The following is a 21210-nucleotide window of genomic DNA, read 5'->3' as shown; positions in this document are numbered from 1 at the left end:
CTAAGCTAAGATATTTTGTCTTTGCACGTTTCTGTTATATGAACAGCTTTTGGTTCTTCAGGGAAGAGTCTTATGAAAGACCTTCATTAAAATTGCAGCAATCCTCATATGTGAATATTCCAGTGAATATTCCACACACGTTCACGCACACGCACACCGAAAATATCTGCAGGACTGAGCCATATCTCTATATCCTAACCCAAATGTATCACTGTTTTAAAAATGTAAAATCCACAAGAGTGTAAGCATGCTAGATTTCTCCAGAATGAAAACACTAATGGTGCTCACCAAAAGAAACCTTCTCCCAAGAAAATAAGCTTGTTGTTTCAGATGCTTGTCTACCTCGTTTTGATATCGTACGGTACTAATATAGCAATGGAGTATTTTAGTTTTAAATTACAATTTCTTTTAGCTGTGACATTTATCAATGTGTTTCTGCTGTAGATCTTTATACTTCATCTGTAACAGATGGAGGGTTGCTTCCTATGATGATGCTGTTTATGATATTATTATTATTATTGTTGTTATTATTAGGGGAGATTTTTGAACCAAGAGTATACTGTTGGCTGAAGCTTTTCAGTAGAATGGATTCCTTTATGTATTTATGTTAATGATATGTATTTATTTTTCAACTATTGCTATTTAATTTTATATAAACATTGCATTTCCACAGTGTTTGAATTCTGGTCTAAGGACAAAAAGATTAAAATATATTGTTAATGTGTTTTGTTTTGTCTTGGCTCTTCTATCTTACATTCACAATATACTCACATTGTAAGCGACAGTTTTCCAAACAAGATTTTCTAGCTCTGATTCCTATCTTTTGCAAGAGAATAGCTAATTTGTTAATAGAAACCAAAATGTTGATAGAAATCAAGAACAAACGTTTAGAAACAAGAATGTATATGCAACAGCATTTTGCAATTCACACACATGTATGCACATGCCATATAAACTCTCTATCCTGAACTATCCAGATGGCTTTACAAAATCTGTCAGTTTGACTTCTATTTCCAGTATGTCAACAGTGGGCCATCTGGAATAGTCTAGATCAGGGGTCTTCAAACTTGGCCCTTTATGACTTGTGGACTTCAACTCCCAGAATTCCTCAGCCAGGCATGCTGCCTGAGGAATTCTGGGAGTTGAAGTCCACAAGTCATAAAAGGGCCAAGTTTGAAGACCCCTGGTCTAGATAATCAAACTACAATTTCCACAGTCCCTTTCATTTGTCATCCTGGGAGGGACTGATGGATATTGGGGGTCCCAAACATCTGTAGAGGATCAGTTTGCCTGTGGCTACAGTATCTGGATGTTAACAACACTTGGCATAGAAAGCTGTTAAATTCCAGAATCCATTTTGATCCCTATATGAAATTTTCCTGATCTGCTCAAGCAGGAGAACCTATACCATCTCAGACAGGTGACTGTCTAGACCACAGGTCTGCAACCCGTGGCTCCGGAGCCACATGCGGCTCTTTCAGCCATCTCCTGTGGCTCCCAGTCCTCTGCCATGTACAGTCCCAAAAAAAAAAGTGGGACTAAAAAAGTTCAACCGATCAATTCAAATATGCAGGGTAGGTGCATATCTCGCCTTGGCTCCACTCTTCAGTCAAACCCTGTTCTGCGCATGCACGCATGTATGCGCATGCGCACACATTTTTTGCGGCTCCCAGTTTTTCCTTTTGTGAGGGAACCGGTTCCGAGTGGCTCTTTCACTGTTTCAGGTTGCTGACCCCTGGTCTAGACTCTTCTTAAAAGTCTCCAGTGACGGAGCACCCACGATTTCTGGGGGTAAGCTGTTCCACTGGTTGATTGTCCTCACTGTCAGGAAGTTTCTCCTTAATTCCAGGTTGCTTCTCTCTTTGGTCAGTTTCCAACCATTGTTTCTCGTCCTTCCCTCTGGTGCTCCTTTTAATGTTTGGAGATTTGTCGTTCCATAGTTAGAACACATTTTTTCTCACTGCCTGTCAGTGAGATGAGCAGCATATACATTTAATAAGTAAGCACATAAATAAAACTAAACCCAATGAGTAGAAATTTCAGAAATGTAAATTGTGGAAAAGAAACACTCAGCAAATCTTTCCTTTAAAAAATGAGGTTGTTCAGTGGTGATATAGTCTCAAGAAATGTTGTGCTGTCTTTTGGAAATATTTAACCGGAGGTTAAATGGCCATCTCTGTAATTGGTACCATACATTACATCTTCTCTATTACACATCAGGTTAAGTTAGAGGACTACCAGAGATCCCTTCTATCTATTCTTTCTGTTACTTGTCGGTCATTCGATTTAATATTTTCTATGTGTGGTTGTTGTTTTTTTACATTCTAAATGGCAAGGTTATTGTAAGGGAAAATCAATTTCTCACTAAGCCCCCTCCTGATCTGTGCCTCTTTAAATGGATCGTGAAGCCAAATCAAAACATCTGAACTTTGTTCATTTTCCAGTACTGAATATAATTGCAGGTATTTGGTAATAAAGGGACGCGGTGGCTCAGTGGGTTAGGACGCTGAGCCTGTCGATCAGAAGGTCGGCAGTTTGGCGGGTCGAATCCCGAGTGCCGCGTAACAGAGTGAGCGCCTGTTACTCATCCCAACTTCTGCTAACCTAGCAGTTCGAAAGTACGTAAAAATGCAAGTAGAAAAATAGGGACCACTATGGTGGGAAGGTAACAGCGTTCCGTGCGCCTTTGGCGTCTAGTCATGCTGGCCACATGACCATGGAGACGTCCTCGGACAAGCGCTGGCTCTTCGGCTTTGAAACGGAGATGAGCACCGGCCCCTAGAGTTGGAAACGACTAGCATGCATGTGCGGGGGAACCTTTACCTTTACCTTTATTTGGTAATATCTTGTATGGTATCAGTGCAAAGAGACAGAGATTGATTGCTGTATCAATAATTTGAAGTATCTGAAGTACACTTTTGTTGGAAGTTATGAAAAACCTCTTAATCTTAGTGACATATCTGAGGGTTACTGATAGAATAATATATCACTCATTTAATAGGCAGTTTGTTCAGCTGAATGCTACTTCAGAAAGTTGTCTTGAGCTAAGCTGCAACTAAACGGCAACTAAAGCCATATATTGCACATCATTCATAGGACTCTAACAGGTACTAGCTGAAGCTGATGGGTATACTGAGTCTCTTAAAAAGATGGAATTCAGCTAGTTTGGAACATATTTATCAGGCAGTAAAGTATTTCCAATGCAAAGGGATTTACTAGGATAGCGTCTTATCATTTCGCTGCCTGAAGTGAGACATAAGGTGTTCCTTATTACTAGTGTATATTAGTATCTGATTTTAAAGCTGTAGCCCTAAGCATATTTTCTGCCCAAAGAGCAACTAAATTATGGGATGTAGGGGAATTATTGCATACTCAGTGGGCTTTCATTGCTGAATTCCAGTAAAATTCATCAGTAAACAAGGAAATATATGGAACAGGCAAATCAAATACCATAATAATCTACCTGTAACATGAGAACTGGCTGTGATACTCTTCAATTTTGTATCATTCCCACGCTCAAATAATAAACAGGTTGTTATAAAATCTGATCCCCACATCAGCAATAATCAACCCACAGCAAATTTAATATCTTATTTTAATGCAACTAAATCCTTTGGGCATTAATGCATGCCTGAGTTCTGTCTTGGTTTCATTGTGTGCAACTTCTTCAAAGACTTGTAAGCTTCATATTTACATCCCTGAGTTTAACCTAAGTTATATATCAGTCCTTCTAGCCCAGGGGTATTCAAATTTGGCCCTTTTATGACTTGTGGACTTCAACTCCCAGAATTCCTCAGCCAGGCATGCTGGCAGAAGAATTCTGGGAATTGAAGTCCACAAGTCATAAAAGGGCCAAGTTTGAAGACCCCTGTTCTAGCCAATATGCTTACAGTTGCTGTCCTAGCAGCCCGAACCATTACAAACCAAAATACACTTGGTTTTACTTTACTGTATTTGCTTTTTCATTAGGAATATAGTCATTTTATGCCCTGCCAGAACATGGTTTATGGAGCTCAGCAGTGCCAATGCAGTGTCTGCTTTGACTTGGCAACAGCATTGCAGGTTCCTATACATGATTCCCCTACTAGGAAATACCAGAGATTGAATCTGAGGCTTTTTGGCAGCAAAGTATGTACTTTTCTAGTTGCTTGCATCAGTACTCGAGATACAGTGGCTGTTCCTGCAAGGTGTTACATCTGTTTTATACAAGCAAGAGGTTCCAAACAGGTTTGTTTTTCTGCATAGCTTGAACACTTTTGTTTGTTTCTAACAGCATATGTAATTCTAATAAAGGAGGATATTTGTAGCCTGAAATGAGGGGGTCCTTGGTGTTCTCTGAGCTTGGTTGTAACATGTAATTCTTTAATATATAATGTTTTTTTCTTTTTTAAAAAAGATTTTGATCCCACTTTTTTTCAAATGCAACTGAACATTTTATTTTTTTAAAAAAATATATACCGGTATATGCCATAGCGATAGTATGAACATGCCTTATACTCCTTCCACCACCTGTTTTCCCCAGTACAACAACAGTGTGAAGAGAATTGGGCTGAGGTAGAGTGATTGGGCCAAAGTCACCCAGCAGGCTTTTGTGCCTAGACATCTCCTGGTTTCTAGGTCAGCACTTTAATCACTATACCCAAGTGGCTTTTCATTTCTTTTTTTTCTGTGGTAATTCATAATATATGTGTGTGATTGCCATTTGTGAGAAATGTTTATGGCACTCAGGAATTCATGCTGTTCAACAAGTTTGCCCATTGTGCCCCTCCCTCCCTCCCTCTCTCTCTCATTCATCTTCAGCCTTACTGTGTCACCAGTTTACAGGCCTACAGTTAGACAATATTACAAAATATTATGTATGTATATATATCAGCAAAAACAAAGTAAGTTTCTAGCTTCACTTTATCTATTTCTGTTGCTGTAGGATAATTGTATGTTACTTGCCACAGGAAGGTTGGGGAAAAATTGTATATGTTTTTAGGCAGTAGCATATTTTCTTGTACATGTAAGCTTGCTTCGTGCGTGCGTGTGTGTGTGTGTGTGTGTCTGTCTGTCTGTCTGTCTGTCTGTCTTGCTGTCTCTATAGTACATAAGTGCTCCCATTTGTACATGCAATGAGTCTGTTCTATTAACCCATCCATTCTGTATATATGGATGTAGGGTTACCACATGAAACTGACAACATTTCTTTCCTTATGTATGTTACTGAGAAATAATATTTTGCACTGCTGTGAATTGTTGGAGGTTCACATATGCATGCACATTAGTCTCTTAAAGGAATATTGGATCTAACTGTAGCTACTGCCAAAAAAATGAAGAAAGGCCTATTGAACAAACAAGACTCTTGTGATGTTAACACTCTCACTGTGCGCTAACAATTGTGGACTTGATTTACAATCCCAGATTTTTAACAAGAAATGTCAGGGATTAATGCAACAGTGTGTGCCTTGTGGCTTTTAGAATCAAATGCCATGATAGCAAGTATGTCACATGTATCTACCATTTCTTTTTTTAAGCAATGGTTTAGTTCACAAGTAGTTTGACTGACTGGCATTACAAAAGGTTTTTGTTTTTTAAGAGATCAACAATTCCTTACTACAGAGTGTATATCAATTTATCAAAATAAGTGCTTTAGAGAGGAGGTCTTAAACTGCCCACCCTTCCTATGATGTTCCCATTCTGGTACTGAACCACAATAGTTTTCCTCTGATGACCTAGCATGGAATTATTTGTCACTTTTAGCTAGAGAGATGAATTTAGTAAAGGTGTTGTCGGAGCAAGCATAAAGCAAACATTGGTTCTGCAAGCCTGGAACAACAGACCATTTAGATCAGGGGTGTCAAATTGCCGGCCCGTGGGCTGGATGCGTTATGGCAAAACCGCAACCACCCCATTGCTTGCAAAGGAAAAAAAGTCGTGATACGTTGTGACACGTCACGTGACATTGCGAGTTTGACACTCCTGATTTAGATGATAGGTCTGGCAAAAAAAGCTGGAGTAGTATTGTAATCAAACATTATCAACTGGAACTTCATTTCCTTTTCTTTCTAGCTAATTTTTCCATTACTATGTAGTAGCTTTGTGTGTATGTTTTGACTCCATTTTGTACCAGTTTGCTTTTGTTCTCTGTTTTTAATTCTCTCAAATACTCATGGGAGCTAGGCAATTTTCTTTTTCCCTCATTCAAAGAACTCCCAAGACTGCAATATAATTTTTACTAGTATTTTGCTATATAATAATCCACTTTCTGTCTTCCTGCAAAATGCATTAAGCACAGGTCTTCAAGTAAGGAAGCCATAATTTAATATTTTTTAAATTGGGTTTTAACTTTTGTATCGTTGATTTTTAACTCCCTGTAAACCGCCCTGAGTCCTCAGGGAAAGGGCGGTATATAAATGCAATAAAATAAAATAAATAAATAAATAATTGCCAAGAGGATAAAATTCAATTGAGTTGAAACCTATATCATTCTCTTTTTGAAATTGATCCCTTTTTGTGGCAAGATAGATGTTCTGTAAAAGTCTTTTAGGCCTGTTGAAAAAAATCTTCAGCCCTTAATGCTGATTCACAAAATGCAGATGTGCTTGATGTGTTTTGATTTGTACTGAAATTAAAGAATAAAAGCAAATGTTTTTATACAGTTTTATAATTTTGCCCAGCATAACTGCTAAATTATTCCATTGGTTCCATGCAATAGATGGAATCTAGAATTCTCTTTCTGTGAATTAGACTCTTTTAATTGACCAAGGGAATTAGATCAGATTGATTGATTGATTGATTGATTGATTGATTGATTGATTGATTATCTCCATCAAGTCAGAGTTGACTCTTAGGAACCACATACATACATTTTCTCCGTAACTTCTTTTCTTAATTTGGTCCTTCATGTCTTTGATTTGGGGTTTATAAGATTTGGGAATACTTATCAAGCACATTCCTTTGAATATTAAAACAAGGAACTAGTGAAATCTGTAGGGTCATTTAATTTGTACAGGTCTATTTTATATATCCAGAGTTATTGTGTGAAAATCCAGTAATTAAAAGCTCTTGGTAGAAATAAAGTGAAGAAATAACAAAGCAGGTGAGATCATGACAAGTCATACTTAAAGATGCAGGAAATTTAGATAATCTCATCAGTTGGCCTATAAAGATAAATCCATGAGCCAAAATAGGTTATTAAAAAAGGTTAATGTCTTTATTGTAGCTTTTCTGTTTAAGGATTCATTAAATACTGATTTCATACGCATTAACTGAATATCAGTTTCGTTATAAAGAGATAGGTAACCCATAGACATTGTTTTAGTCTTTAGAACCATCTGATACTCTATTGCTGAAATAACTGTAACATTATTTTTTGTGTATATTTTTCTATGTACATTATTTTGCAAAATAAATCCAAGAAACATGTTAAATCTCTGAAAAGCTTAATGCATCTATTTTATTTTAAGGGCACCTTTGCTCCAGTTTTTATGTTTCTCATAAAAACATTGATGAAGACTTGATTTTCCTCATCTTTGAATGCATATTTAATGCACTACTAGTATTATTTTTCACACTTCTTGTAACTGATCTAAGTACAAAATAATAAAATACCCCAATAAACTAATACCAGAACAGACTACAAGTCAACTTAAGTTTAGAATTATACTATCAAGCCCTGGTAACGTGAATGGCCTTCAAATCATTTAAAATTATCATTAGAACCTATGTGTAAACAACAATAGAAATAGTAATACTTTATTGATTACATATTACATACATATCAGAGTAGAAAATATAAAACACAGAACAGTAATAAGACTATGTGTTAAAAAATGGAATAAAGTAAATAAATAAAATAAAATGCAGATCATATCTGTGTGTCACTCCTACAGTTTACCCCAATCAGATCCATATATGCAGTTCTCAGCTGTACAGTTTTGTTCAAATAAAGAGCTGCATTATATGTAATTTTTGAATTCTAACCACACATGGAATCTGTTGCTTTAATATAGGGATCCCAGTAGGCTTTCTGTCTAAAGTATGGTCCAAGTACTGATCTCTCTTTCTTTTGCAATTGACATTCAGAAAATATATTTGTTACGTCTTCTACCTCTGGGGCTCCACAAATAAGTAAGTTCATTGTAAGGGACTCAGTTATATCTTCCATATTTAATCATTTAATCATGCTCGGGTAAAGACCCACCTAAACACATTTCTGTGTTTACATAGTTGGCAATTTGGAAGGTACATTTATAGTGGTTCATTCATGTCAACGTGCCAACCTCGCTAAGGATGGCTGTATCTCTCTCTGAGCTTCAATATCCCAAATTCTTTCTGCAGCAAAGTTTTTAACTTGTTTTTCAAGGACAGTTGGACAATAAGCAGGGCAATCACAGCTCCTAATATCATTTGTGAGTGGTACAATCCAAGAGGTGTGCAATTGAGATTTTGTCTGTTCTGACACACTTTTGTGAGTCTGACATTTTCTACAGCATTGATTTTGCACCAATAATTGTATGATCTGATTTTAGACAAAGAACAGGTTGTATAAATTCCCAATTCAGGTCTGACTGCAGCAGGTGAGTTCTTTTTATATGCATCCTAAAATATTTCTCAGATTCTGTGATTGTGTTTATTGTAATACTAGTATATGTTGTAAACCCTAATCTTCAGCCCTATATAAGAGCTTAGAGGTAACCTTTAATAATTGGGGCTAAGGAACCCCACATAACTGTGATTTATTAATGTGAGCAGTGAATTTCCCTTGCTCTGAGTGAACTCCTTTGATGATGAGGGAGCCAAGATCCAGTCTCAGAGAAGATTATCCCTAGATAATTTGCTCTATTGGGCTCACCATCTAATAGCTATCTATGGCTGTGATGTCATTTTCCAAAAGCCATGATTTTTTACTTTATTAATAATCAGAAAATTATTGTGATAGTTGGGCCAGGTCTTCTTAACAACCTATACAACCCAACTTGCAAAAAAAACCATATTGTCAGTGGATAAGAATTTGAGTCCCTTAGGCATATATACTTCTGGATCCTTCATCAGTCCTGGTAAGTCGTTAATGTACAGAGTGAATATCAGTGGTGCAAGTATCCCTTCTTGTCTTACTTCTTTGTGAGTATCTATTCTATTGTCATGCTCCATTAACCCCAAATTCAAGTAAGTGTTTGTATGAAGGGCTTTGATCAGTGCCAGCAGTCTGGCTTCCATATTGAGGACAGTTAGTTTTCTCCATAATATTTCTCTGTTTACTGTGTCAAATGCTGTACTAAATTCTATAAAGGCAGCAAAAGATTGTTTCTCCTTACTGACGTATTTTAATTAGATGGTTCAAAACAAAGCAACTTTTGATATGGATCGGCTGTGTCTAACCCCAGCTTGTTCTTATGTGAGAATGCGTTTTTCATCTACCTAGCTCTCAATTCTATTTAAAAGGAACCTGGCATATCTTTTAGCCACAGTGTCTATTAGAATAATAGATCTGTAACTGCTAGGGTCCTTTCTGTTTCTTTTTTGGTATGTAGGAACTATTATTGTCCAGCTGGCTTATGGCAGGTATTATTTATGTGTGAATAAACCTGCCAAAAGAGGAGCCCACCAGAGAATTTCTGGAATAGCTCAGCGAGTAGAAGTCCTTACCAAGGGTTGTATTGCTCTTCCAGCCTTTTATGATAGATTTGATCTCATCTAGGGACGCAGTGGCTCAGTGGGTTAGGAGGCTGAGCTTGTCGATCAGAAGGTCAGCAGTTTGGCGGGTCGAATCCCGAGTGCCGCGTAACAGAGTGAGCGCCTGTTACTCGTCCCAGCTTCTGCCAACCTAGCAGTTCGAAAGCACGAAAAAATGCAAGTAGAAAAATAGGGACCGCTACGTTGGGAAGGTAACAGCGTTCCGTGCGCCTTTGGTGTCTAGTCATGCCGGCCACATGACCACGGAGACGTCTTCGGACAAGCGCTGGCTCTTCGGCTTTGAAACGGAGATGAGCACCGGCCCCTAGAGTTGGAAACGACTAGCACGCATGTGCGGGGGAACCTTTGCCTTTTTAAACAACAGTAAATTTCTGCATAAAAATATTAAAACCAGTTACATAAAGTTAATCATGTTATTGCCTTTTTATAGTTGGATACATTAAGCTCCAGGTATGGTTCTGATGAAAGCTGGTTCTAGAGGAGGGAGGGGTCCCCAACCTGGCTGGGGAAATCTGGGAGTTGAAGTTCACAGACCTTAAAGTTGCCAAGGTTGGGGACCCCTGTACTAGAGAACTGGTATTGATCTGGAAAATGTTCTAAATTTTGGTACAGATTTTTTTAGTACAAGAAGGTCCCAGTCAGCCTTGGTTGATTATAGGATTAAATGCACTTGCATATAGAGGTAGTCCTCAATTTAGCAACCATTCAAAGTTACAACTGACTTACCACAACCCAGATTTAAGTTCTGATGGTTCCCCCTCTCTGTAGCCATTTGGCTGGAACTTCAGGCACTTGACAACATGGCTGCATTTATGGCTGTTTGCAACATCCTGCGGTCACACAACAACATAGGACAGTGAGTTTGCCAAAAACCAGCACTTCTGGTTTTCAACAAAACTGCCCATTGTTTCATTTAATGACTATAGTACTTACTTAACAACCACAGCATCACGACTCCATTACGGTCGTGAATCGAGGTTAACGTGTACTGTATGCACTCTTAAAATAGAAAGAATTAATTCTTTACAAAAAGGATGCCAAATTTCTCAGGACTGAAATATAAATCTCTTGTAAGGATTTTTGCAATGTAATCAACAGATCACCTAATATTTATGTCCTTAGCTATTTGTAAGAATTACCTATTCCAATAATTAAACATCTATTGCTAAACTGAAATCCCCAAAAGATAATAAAATATCATTGGCCCTGGAAATTGTATATTCTTAAGGCTCTTCTTTCAAAGGATGGTTTTGGGATTAGCCTCGAAAAAAGAAACAGACCTTTACCTCTATACTGTGCTAACATGGAAAGCATATTAATAACATGAAAATAAATTTGGCCATCCTGATTATGTCAGCAAGACTGAGGATCATTTTATATTAACTTCTTAATCTAAAGAACTCCTTGCAAAAGTTTGTGCTGAATTTACGTCCAAATTCTCTGTTTCATACCACTGATCAGCACCCAAAGAATCATTTCATAAGTAACTCTTCTGACATGGAACGTAGCAGTAGTGAACTAAGTGAAGTAGAAGTAACTGGGGGGGACCTAAAATAGTGCAAATTGCCAAAACTAAGTGGATGTCAGGGGAAAATAGCAAATTTGAAAATGTGTTGTGGTCATTTACCCCCCACAATTTGTAAAATCAGATGCTTAAGTGTTTTTCCTGATCATCAAAATAAATGTGAAACACATTCATAAGTAAGAATTACTGGGCCTCTTACCTTATTTTCAGCGGCCACGAGGGCCCACCGGACTGATAAGTGAATAACCTTCGTGCAGGAATGTCATCCAGATCATCGTTATCTCAAAGCTGCTTTTTCAAAAGGCAACTTATTTGAGGAGGACCGCCGTCCTGCCCACCCCACCATCCTGCCAGAACCGATGAAGCTTCTTGGATGAGAAGTGAAACGTCTTCCTCCAAGAAAAAAAAACAGTCCAGTTGCCTTTGGAAAAGCACCTTTGACACTTCGTGCGGGGAAAGTAATTTAGTGCAAAACTAGCAACATTCGATATATATCAAAATAGATTTTACAATATAGCCTGCAACATTCTATATATATCAAAATAGATTTTACAATATAGCCTGCAACATTTGATATATATCAAAATAGATTTTACAATATAGCCTGCTTTAAGACAGGCTTCTTACCATGACAATGGAAAGGGGTCCTTCCTTTCAAACATTCCTTAAGCATGAATCCTCTTGACACAGATTTCCTCCTACAGGTCATGTGTATGCATTCTTTTAATAACTGTGTATGCCTTCATAACCCTGAGGATTAATTATTGTAAACTAGTTATTTACTCTTAACAAGAGCCAGCAATGTGGCACCAGTGTGCCACCAAATTTCACAACATCTCATACAAAATTAGCCAAAGACTGATGAGAGCATTTCTATAATTTGCTTTGGCATATGGGCATCAAGGCTTTTCCATACATGAAAAATTTACTCCTGTGGCTTCTTTTAGAGATGTGTAGATTGAAACTGGTCAATATTATAATATTTTAGGAAATGATGGGTCCTTGCTGCACTCTGAGCTTGATTGCTTTCTTGCAGATGTTTCATTACTATTCATTATTATTCATCTGCAAGAAAAAAGGAAAAAAAAGCTCAACACCAAGGACCCATCGTTTTAACCCTGAGCTACAAATATTCTCCTTTATTGCTATTAGGCAATATTTTCATCTGCCAGCCCTTATATGACTTGACTCCAACAACTTCACCTAGTTTCTTTGTTACAATGTTTTAGCCTACAATTTTGTACAGTCTTACTTGGGAGTGTATTTCTTGAGCTAAACTGAGATAACTTCTGAGAAGACGTGCATATGATTGCATTGCTGGCTGATTAATTTCTCTAAATCTTAAAGGCTTGACAGCTCATAAGAATTAGCAAGTAAAATCAAAAGACTTCTTCAGCTTTTTAGCTTTTTCAATTTATCAAAAATCAAATCCATAATTTCAGTATAAATCAAGAAGTCATGCTGATGATCTTAATTTATATTCACGATGTGAAAAGTACTATATCATTTTTATCTGTTTGTCCGTACTTTTAATGCAAATAATTAAAGAATGATATTAATATTTGAGAATGACGTGATACCAAAATTAATGCATGATAGGAGTGGAGATTTGAGGATTATACTAATTTGCCCAAGGTCATAAATGCACACAGGTTACAGCAATCATTTGTTAAATCCAAATCCTGAATGTATTAATGAGAACATATTGGCTATAACTACTCTGTTTTAATTAACATCTAGGAAAGTAATGCATAAATATGCATAAACATAACCCAATTTTTCTGACAGCGATGTTGATACCTTTTCCTTTCATCAGTGTACAGTCACTCCATCCACTTCCAGTATAAGGCAGAACATGACATCAATCGCTGTCTAAAAACTTGTTTCATGCTGTTTAACATTTCCCACCATCAAAAAAGGAAACTTTAAATATCCTGGTTTCCATGTAGCATTCACATGGAATACTCAAGCAAGACCTTCTTCTGCCTTGAAATAATCTGTAACAAATTTGAGGATTATGGGCTCTTAAATAATTGGTAGATCAGCCTTGATTCAGTGGCTTATGAAATGTTTCAACGTCAATTTAAGTCAAAGAATGTCTGTATTCATACTTTAATTCCACATTATAATTATTCATAAATCGTAATCCAACCATCCACTGTAAAAATGAGACTTGTGTTCAATTGCCTAATGAAACAAACCTGTTAGCAAATTATGTTCTAGATCCTGTAACAGTTTCCAACGCAAAGCAAGGGAAGTATTTTGAAATTGATGTGGGACCCTCAGCTCCTTACTGAAAGGGCTGTGTATTTTCCAAGGTTCGTACAGTACCTGTGCGAATTCAGGAAAATATGTATATTTGAGTAAAGAAGTGAGAAACCCTTTGGGACACCCTTGACACTGCCCACATTCATCCATCATCGCCCAATCCATGCCCAGCAATTTGCCATATGGTTCTGTTAAGGAAAAGTTAACAGATATAAGAAGGAAGTCCTTGGTAGAATCAAAAAATCGTTGCCGACTTAGACCTTAATCTTACATACTTTTAAATCATTCACTAGTCTGTATTATACTAGAAAAATATACCAGTTTATTTTAATGCTAAAAAGTAGAAATGATCTCATATAAAACTCAATATTCTGTTATCAAAACACTTTCAATGTAGCCTCATATTTTGGCTTGGATTCTTCTGTATATCTATTCACCATCCAGTGTCTTCCATACCTAATGTGGGACAAAAAAATAAATATTGTAAATTTTGTCCAAAAGTGTGTGTGTGTGTGTGTTTGTGTTTGTGTGTTTGTGTTTGTGTCTGTGCAATATAAATAAATGATTTGATAAATGTGCATTGATACCCAGAATTTTCATATTCTCTTTCATTAACGAGAGTCAGTTTGGGGTAGAGGTTAAGGCACCAAACTAGAAACCAGGAGACTATGCATTCTAGTATTGCCTTAGGTACAGAGACAGCTGGGTGTCTTTGAGCCAATCATTCTCTTTTAGCCGTAGGGAAAAGGTCTTAGCAAATCACTTGCTAAAATGCTGCCAGGCAAACTGCAGGGACTTGTCAGGTCAGTTGCCAGAAGTCAAGCCTAACTCAAAGACACACATGCACACAAAATGTTACTTAATACAGAATGTTGCTTTAGCTGTAGTGATATTCCTGATGTAAGATCATTAAATAATAACAATAATAATAATAACAACAACAACAATAAAAGTTGGAAGGGACCTTGGAAATCATCTTGTCCAGCCCCCTACTCAAGCAGGAAACCCTATACCATTTCAGACAAATGGCTGTCCAGTTTCTTCTTAAAAACTTCCAGTGTTGGAGCATTCACAGCTTCTGGTGGCAGGTTGTTCCACTGGTTAATTGTTCTAACTGTCAGGAAGTTTCTCCTTAGTTCTAGGTTTGCTTCTCTCCTTGATTAGTTTCCATCCATTGCTTCTTGTCCTGCTTTCAGGTGCTTTGGAGAATAGCTTGACTCCCTCTTTTTTGTGGCAGCCATTCAAATGAACCTTTATTATCAAAGTACAACGTGTACAGTGAGATTGGCTGAGCCTCCCTTCATGCCCCCCCACACTTCACAGTGACAACAAACCCACCATCTTGTTACACCATGTGAGCTAATTGCACAACACACTGGCCTCGCAAATTGATCATACATAGAGTTATTTCCCATTCAGGAGCCTGACAGCCCATGGATAGAAGTTGTTCTTAGCCTGTTGGTACGGCTGGCTATACTCCTGTATCTCCTACCCAATGGTAAGAGAGTAAAGAGGTACCGACCAGGGTGTGAGTCGTCCCTGAGAATTTTCCTCACTCTTCCAAGGCAGTGAGCCCTGGCGATGTCATCCAGTGGTGTCAGGGGACGGTAAGATTTCCATAGAGGTAGACTCCCAGAAATCTCCTTTGTCTTGCCGATGTTCAAGTGCAAGTTGTTCTCTAAACACTATAAGGATAGTTTTTGTACCTCCCCCCCTGTACACAGTTTCATCTTCACCTGTAATAAGACCCACTACGGTGGTATCATCTGCGAAGGGTCGGACGATACACAATCGTATGTGTACAGTGAGTACAGGTAGGGGCTAACACTGCTATCATGTCACCTCTTCATTAAACTAGACATTCCCAATTCAAGCAACTGTTCCTTATATGTTTTAGCTTCTAGTCCCCTGATCATTTTTGTTGCTCTTCTCTGAACTCTTTCCAGAGTCTCACCTTTTTTACATCGTGGTGACCAAAACTGGATGCAAATTTGTAAATCACAAGGTGTTTCTAAATTCTACCATTCCTTCAAATATTTTTGGTATATTCTACTATACTAGGATCATTTTGGTGTATTTGAATTGCCAAGAGTCATTTATTTTGTTGTATTTTATGCCTATTTATTATTCCTATCTTTAATTCTCAATATATGTCCCAAAGCTGCTTTTCCAAAAAGGAACTGGAGTTTCTTTGTTTTTCCTTGAAAATGTTTTGCTTCTCCTCCAAGAAGCTTCTTAAGTACTAACTGTTAGAACTGAAGAAGCTGCTTGGATGAGAAGTGAAATGTCCTAAAGGAAAAACAAAGAAAGTCTAGTTGCCTTTTGAAAAAGCACCTTTGGGACAACCTGGATGGCTGAGTATCTGCATAGACAATTAGCTCTCAGTATATGTGTTTCTATGTACTATTTTCTGGCTCAAGGCCACAGTAAAGGTTTATTGTTGATGATGATTGCCGTGACATAAAAATATGTTTAATAAATAAATGAATAAAAGCTCTATCACCTAAACCTGTCACTGAACAGAATTACAATAAAGAAATGTTTTGTTTTGTTTTTTCTTATCTTCCCGTTTCTTTCCTTTTTCATTTCTTTTCAAGATAACATCTAATAGTGGCAGCTTTCTGGAAGGATTGTTGCGGGATATATATTTCAATATGTTGATCTAGATGTATATGGAATTTTTTTAGGAAATCAGTTTGGTACGGTGGTTAAGGTGCCAGCCTAGAGACCCAGAGACTGCATTCCAGCCCTATTTTAGGCATGAAAAATCTGCTGGGTGATCTTTGGCCAGCCACTCTCTTTCTTAGCCCAAATCACCTCACAGGGTTATTGTTATGGGGAAAATAGGAGGAGAAGGGAATATTTGCCGCCTTGAGCCCTGTATATTTAAAAAATGGGATAAAAATCTTTTTTAAAAAAGTCCTTATCTGGTTTTCTAGAACTGAATAAAAGAATCGGATTAAGCTAGACCAGGCGTAGGCAACCTTGGCTCTTTTATGATTCGTGGACTTCAACTCCTAGAATTCCTGAGCGAGCATGGTGTATCAAAAGCAAAGAGTGTTTTGAATCATCCCAATAGATTTAGCTGTTTAATCTTCTTTGTATAGTATGATGGTGACACATGAGATTGCTGTTGGAGTTATGCCATCTGCCAAAGCTGCAGCTGCAGAAGGACATTGAAATAAAATGGCAGTTACCATTGTAATTAGAGTTCTGAAGAAAAAAGAGAGATGCCAGGACTGGAAAACATTGGCGTCCCCTGACCTGGGTAGTTCCTGGAATACCATTGAAGGGGGTTGCTGACAATGTGCTTTGGAAAGACCATGCCAAAGGTAGGGTGATACTGTTGAGCTGAGATGGGTCTGACCCTTGAAAACTCAGGATTGAGTCAGGCCATATTGATAGATTCTGGTAATGTGAGAGGTCCTACAGAAACCTACAAATTGTGTTCCAATAAGTTTGGTTCAGAGTCAGCCAGATGGGATGGGCAAATGTTGCCCTTCATATGAATTAAGAGAAAAGTTAAAGGGGAGCCTCAACTTGATTCACTGCGAGAGGATCCTTCAGAAGCCTCAGTCCCAAGTCCAGGATCTGTTGATCTTAATAGACACTTGCCCTATGATCATGAACTCTGCTCCTGAGGTGACTGGGTATGAATGCATGTATGTTATTGAGCCATTGGGACAATTCCTGCTGATATATTCACCACTCACTAGATGACATTATTAGTGCTAGTGAGTGTGGGATTTTACTTCTTATTTATATTGGCTTGCCCTGCCAGTTTTGGTGACAGTATGATTTTCTCCTTGGTAGTTCCTTGCTTAGAGTATTGCTTTCTGCTTGATAGTTTGCTGGTGTCAATCCCTACTTATCTAGGCGTTGGCTGCTAGAGAAGATGCATTCTGGTCTTTGTCTTTCCTTCTTAGTTTTTTTATTGCCTGTTGTGTATGGTATATAAATATGGTTTATCTCTCTGAGTCTGTTAGTGGTTCTTTTGTCTGAAGTGGAAGCTTCCAGGAATTTCCTAGCAGTTTGGGATTTGTCTTGGTTTAAGATGCTAATAGTTTCGTGGTTGAAATTGTGGTTGGTAGACTGCCTATTTGTCGTGCAATTAAAGAGTTTTCATCATGTCTTCTAAGTGTAGTTGATGATCATGGATGCATTCTTGTCATTTGCCTATCTGTCCTACATAGTGATTGTTACAGTCCTTACACTGTATGTTGTAGATGACTTCTGTTTTTCCTTCTTGGGCTACTGAGGGGTTTTTTTTGGCTTGCTTAAGATGTTTTAGTTGTTTTATGTGCTATAGTGATGCAGGGTAGGTGTAATAGTCTGTTGATTGTTTAAAAATCATTTTTGATTATCGTTAACGTTATCCTTTCCATAGCTTGTGCTGGTTGTGCTATAGTGGACTGAGTGGACAGGCACTTCTTGATGAAGTTGCATGGGATCCATTTTGATGGACTATGTTGTATAAGCAATTTGTTTCCTTTTTCTGGTGTTCCAGGCTGCTGCAGTGGATTTGTGCCGGTCTGAATAATGTTGTTTTTTTTAAATAGTACTTTTATTAAAGATTACAATTACAACAATAAAAACTAATGCAAACTAAAAACAAAACAAAAATAAAATGTAAAGGGTGGATAAAACAAAAAAGAAAAGAGAAAAAGTAGAGAAATAATGAAGAAAAATAATATAATAAAGAAAAAGAAAAGAAATATATAAAGAATCACAAGAGTAAACAGTTTTAGTAACTTATTATCTTCTCTTAAAATGCAATAAATGATCTCTTTTTCCCATATCTCATCTCTTATCTATAACAAGTCCATGAAACCTCATCATTTCAGTCCTGATGTCTGCAAAAATCCACTAAGGGTTACCAGAGATACCTGCTTTAACCTTGATCAAATAAACCAGCTTTATATTCCTTCCTTTTATTTCTTACCATCTTAATCTTTAGTCCCTTCAAAAAACATTATAGAACTTGATTTCATTTCTCAGAAAATTCTTCAAAAGTTTTAACAAGCCCCTTTTGTACATCCAGTATAGGAAAATTATCCAAGTTAATATTATCCAAATTATCCTTCTTGTTTTGTTATTTGCATATACCTTTTTAATTATTAATACATCAGCCAAGGGCTCCACAATTAGCGTTTTTTTTTTTCTGTTAGGGATTCTGGGGCGTGTTTAGCGAGTTTCATCACAATCCAGCAAAGACTTCTATTGAGCTCCTAGTTGCTCACTGGGCAACAGGAAGCAATAGGTGCTTGACATTATTATCCTTAAAACTAATCAGTTGGCTGGTCTAAGATGGCTGCTTAGTCACAAAGTGGTATCTGCTGGGCTAGTGAAGGAAAATGAAGCTGATTAAGGGTACAAGTAGGAGTACAAGCTCCTGTTGGAGCCCACACCATGGAATTGGTAGAAGATTATACTTCTTTCTTTATTGTATCAGTGGGCTCTCATTCATGGGTCCGGAATGGACAACTCCCTTTAGGGAAGAGAAGTGCAGCTACAACTCATGCCTGATCACTTTACTAGTTTCCACATTCGTTAACAAATATGTTAATCAAAGAATCCAGTCCCTTCCCTTAAATATTGCCACCTAGTGGAACCTAGGAAGTGTGTCATTTCTGTAGCAGCTCTTGCCCTATGGAACATCTTGCCCAATATTGGGCAGACCCTGCTCTCTTGGCTTTTCCATAAGGCCAAGAATTGTCTCCTCCCCCAAAATACTGGGATAGGGTGAAGGAGAAGCCAAAGATGGTGAAGTTGAATGCATCAGGGGCTGAAAGCCCAGGTTTTTGCTTGTCCTTTTCTTTTGATGCTTTTATTCCCAAGGGTTCTTTTTGGGGGGGAGGTACTGTTATTGTGAGCCACTCAGGGCTTGTATCTCGTAAGATGAGCAGCCGCATAAGTATTTGAAATAAATCTCCAATATACTGGGGGGGGAAGAATCTAGTGTTTGAAAAGCTTGCTTGAAATAGAGAGAGACACTGCGTATCCCTGGATCCTTGCAGAATTTAGTACTGATTTTGGACAGCCATTGATGGTAAGGCAACCTTTTTATAGGCCTTTGACTTTATCTGGGTGAAACTTGGCTTTGGTGACTCACGAGCTGGTAAGCTCAAGCTTCAATTATTGTAATGTAGCCTTTATGGAGCGGCCTTTGGAAATAATCTGAAAATGCCAGTAGGCCCAAGATGCCAAATTACAGGCAGTGACAGATATTTCTCATTATCCTTGTACTAAAACATGGACAGCTTTCCCAGCTCACTTCAATGTGTTTAAAGCCTTCCATGGCTACGGGTCAATTGCCGCCTCCTGTACACTCCTTCCCCTACTCTCAGATCCTAAGTGGGACAGGTTTTTTGTGGTCCCATCATGGATGCTTTTAATGTCCACATTGGAGTTGCGTTCTTTTCCCACTGCCCAGCTCATGCTATGAAACAAACTGACGCTGGAATTAAAGCAGTCTTTCCTCCTTACTTAAAGCATTTTAGTATTTTGCCTTATGTTTCAGTTTTTACATTTTTATTCGTTATATCTTTTAATACTTTTTAATGAATATTTTATCCTAGTTTTGAGGCCATAATAGAAGTAGGCAACATATAAATTTTTCAAATGCAGGTAGTCCTAGACCTGCAATCATAATTGAGCCCATAGCTTTGGTCATAAGTTGTGAAGTTGTAAAGCAAGTCACTACGTAGCCAGAACCAATTTTAGAACCGTTTCTATGGTGGTCATTAAGCAAATGCTGCCATTGCTGAAAGTCTACCACAGTCATTAAGCAAACCCATTGTTCACTATAGGGCATTTTTTTGCCAGAAACTGGAAGTAAAGATTGTAAATCATGGTCACATGACTGCAGGGCACCGCAAACAGCCATAAATGTGGGCTAGTTTCTGAATGTCCAAAATGCAAACTTCAACTTGTCCGAAATGGAACTTTGAATTCAGATTTTAAGTAGCTTTTGGGGTGTCTGTTATAACTTGAAATGGTTGTTATGCAATAGATCGTAAGTCAAGAACTATCTGTAAATAAAATACAGGTCCAGCATGCCAATTCAATATAGAAATGTTAAATAATGCTTACACTGATTTAGTTACTTTCCAAATAAAAAATCATACCCTCTAGCAATATTTAGAAAGCTTAACATAAGGCTTTCCAAATTGGAATGGCAGATCTTATATTTTTATAATGCCTTGAAAGTTTTAGATGTTTGTACAGCTAGCACAGTGGAACCTAATATTCAGCATCCAAATCATAATTACTGACGTCATTTGGCCAGTAACAAGGACAAAAAGAGAGACCATTTCTTCCAAGCTTGCAAAATGGGTAGTGGTAAATCACAGACTGATTTTATCATGCAATTTGGCTGGGTATCCTATAGACACAGAGGTATATACTGGAAGAAGAGTACATTGCCTGAGTTTTGTGAAAGCAGTAATGGCACTGTAGACATAAAAAAGGGGTGATTAGGCAATTAATAATAAAATAAATACTTTCCAGCTCTTGCCGTTATGGTTACCTTAAATCAGATTTTTAAAAACCTGCCATTTAAGCTCTTGCACTGATTATCATCTCTGTCAACCAAGCCAAGAACCTGCTAGGTGTTAGTGAACTGCCTCTTCTTGAATTGACTCCATTCTGGAAAGAAAACAGGAGATCATTACTTTGAGAGATCACAAGAAAATGTATTTGTGTATAGGATTCAGGATTAAACAGGCACTGTGTGTGAA

General features: G+C 37.7%; 1 protein-coding gene across 1 annotated transcript in view; it reads left to right on the top strand.

Moving 5' to 3' along the window:
- The window catches only part of ADAMTS9 (ADAM metallopeptidase with thrombospondin type 1 motif 9), a 160444-nt gene that overhangs the window by 100972 nt on the left and 38262 nt on the right, over window positions 1–21210 (top strand). The window lies entirely within an intron of this gene.

This window comes from Vipera ursinii (genome assembly GCF_947247035.1).
Source record: "Vipera ursinii genome assembly, chromosome: 2".
Lineage (NCBI taxonomy): Eukaryota > Metazoa > Chordata > Lepidosauria > Squamata > Viperidae > Vipera > Vipera ursinii.
This window is presented reverse-complemented; position numbering and strand designations above follow the sequence as displayed.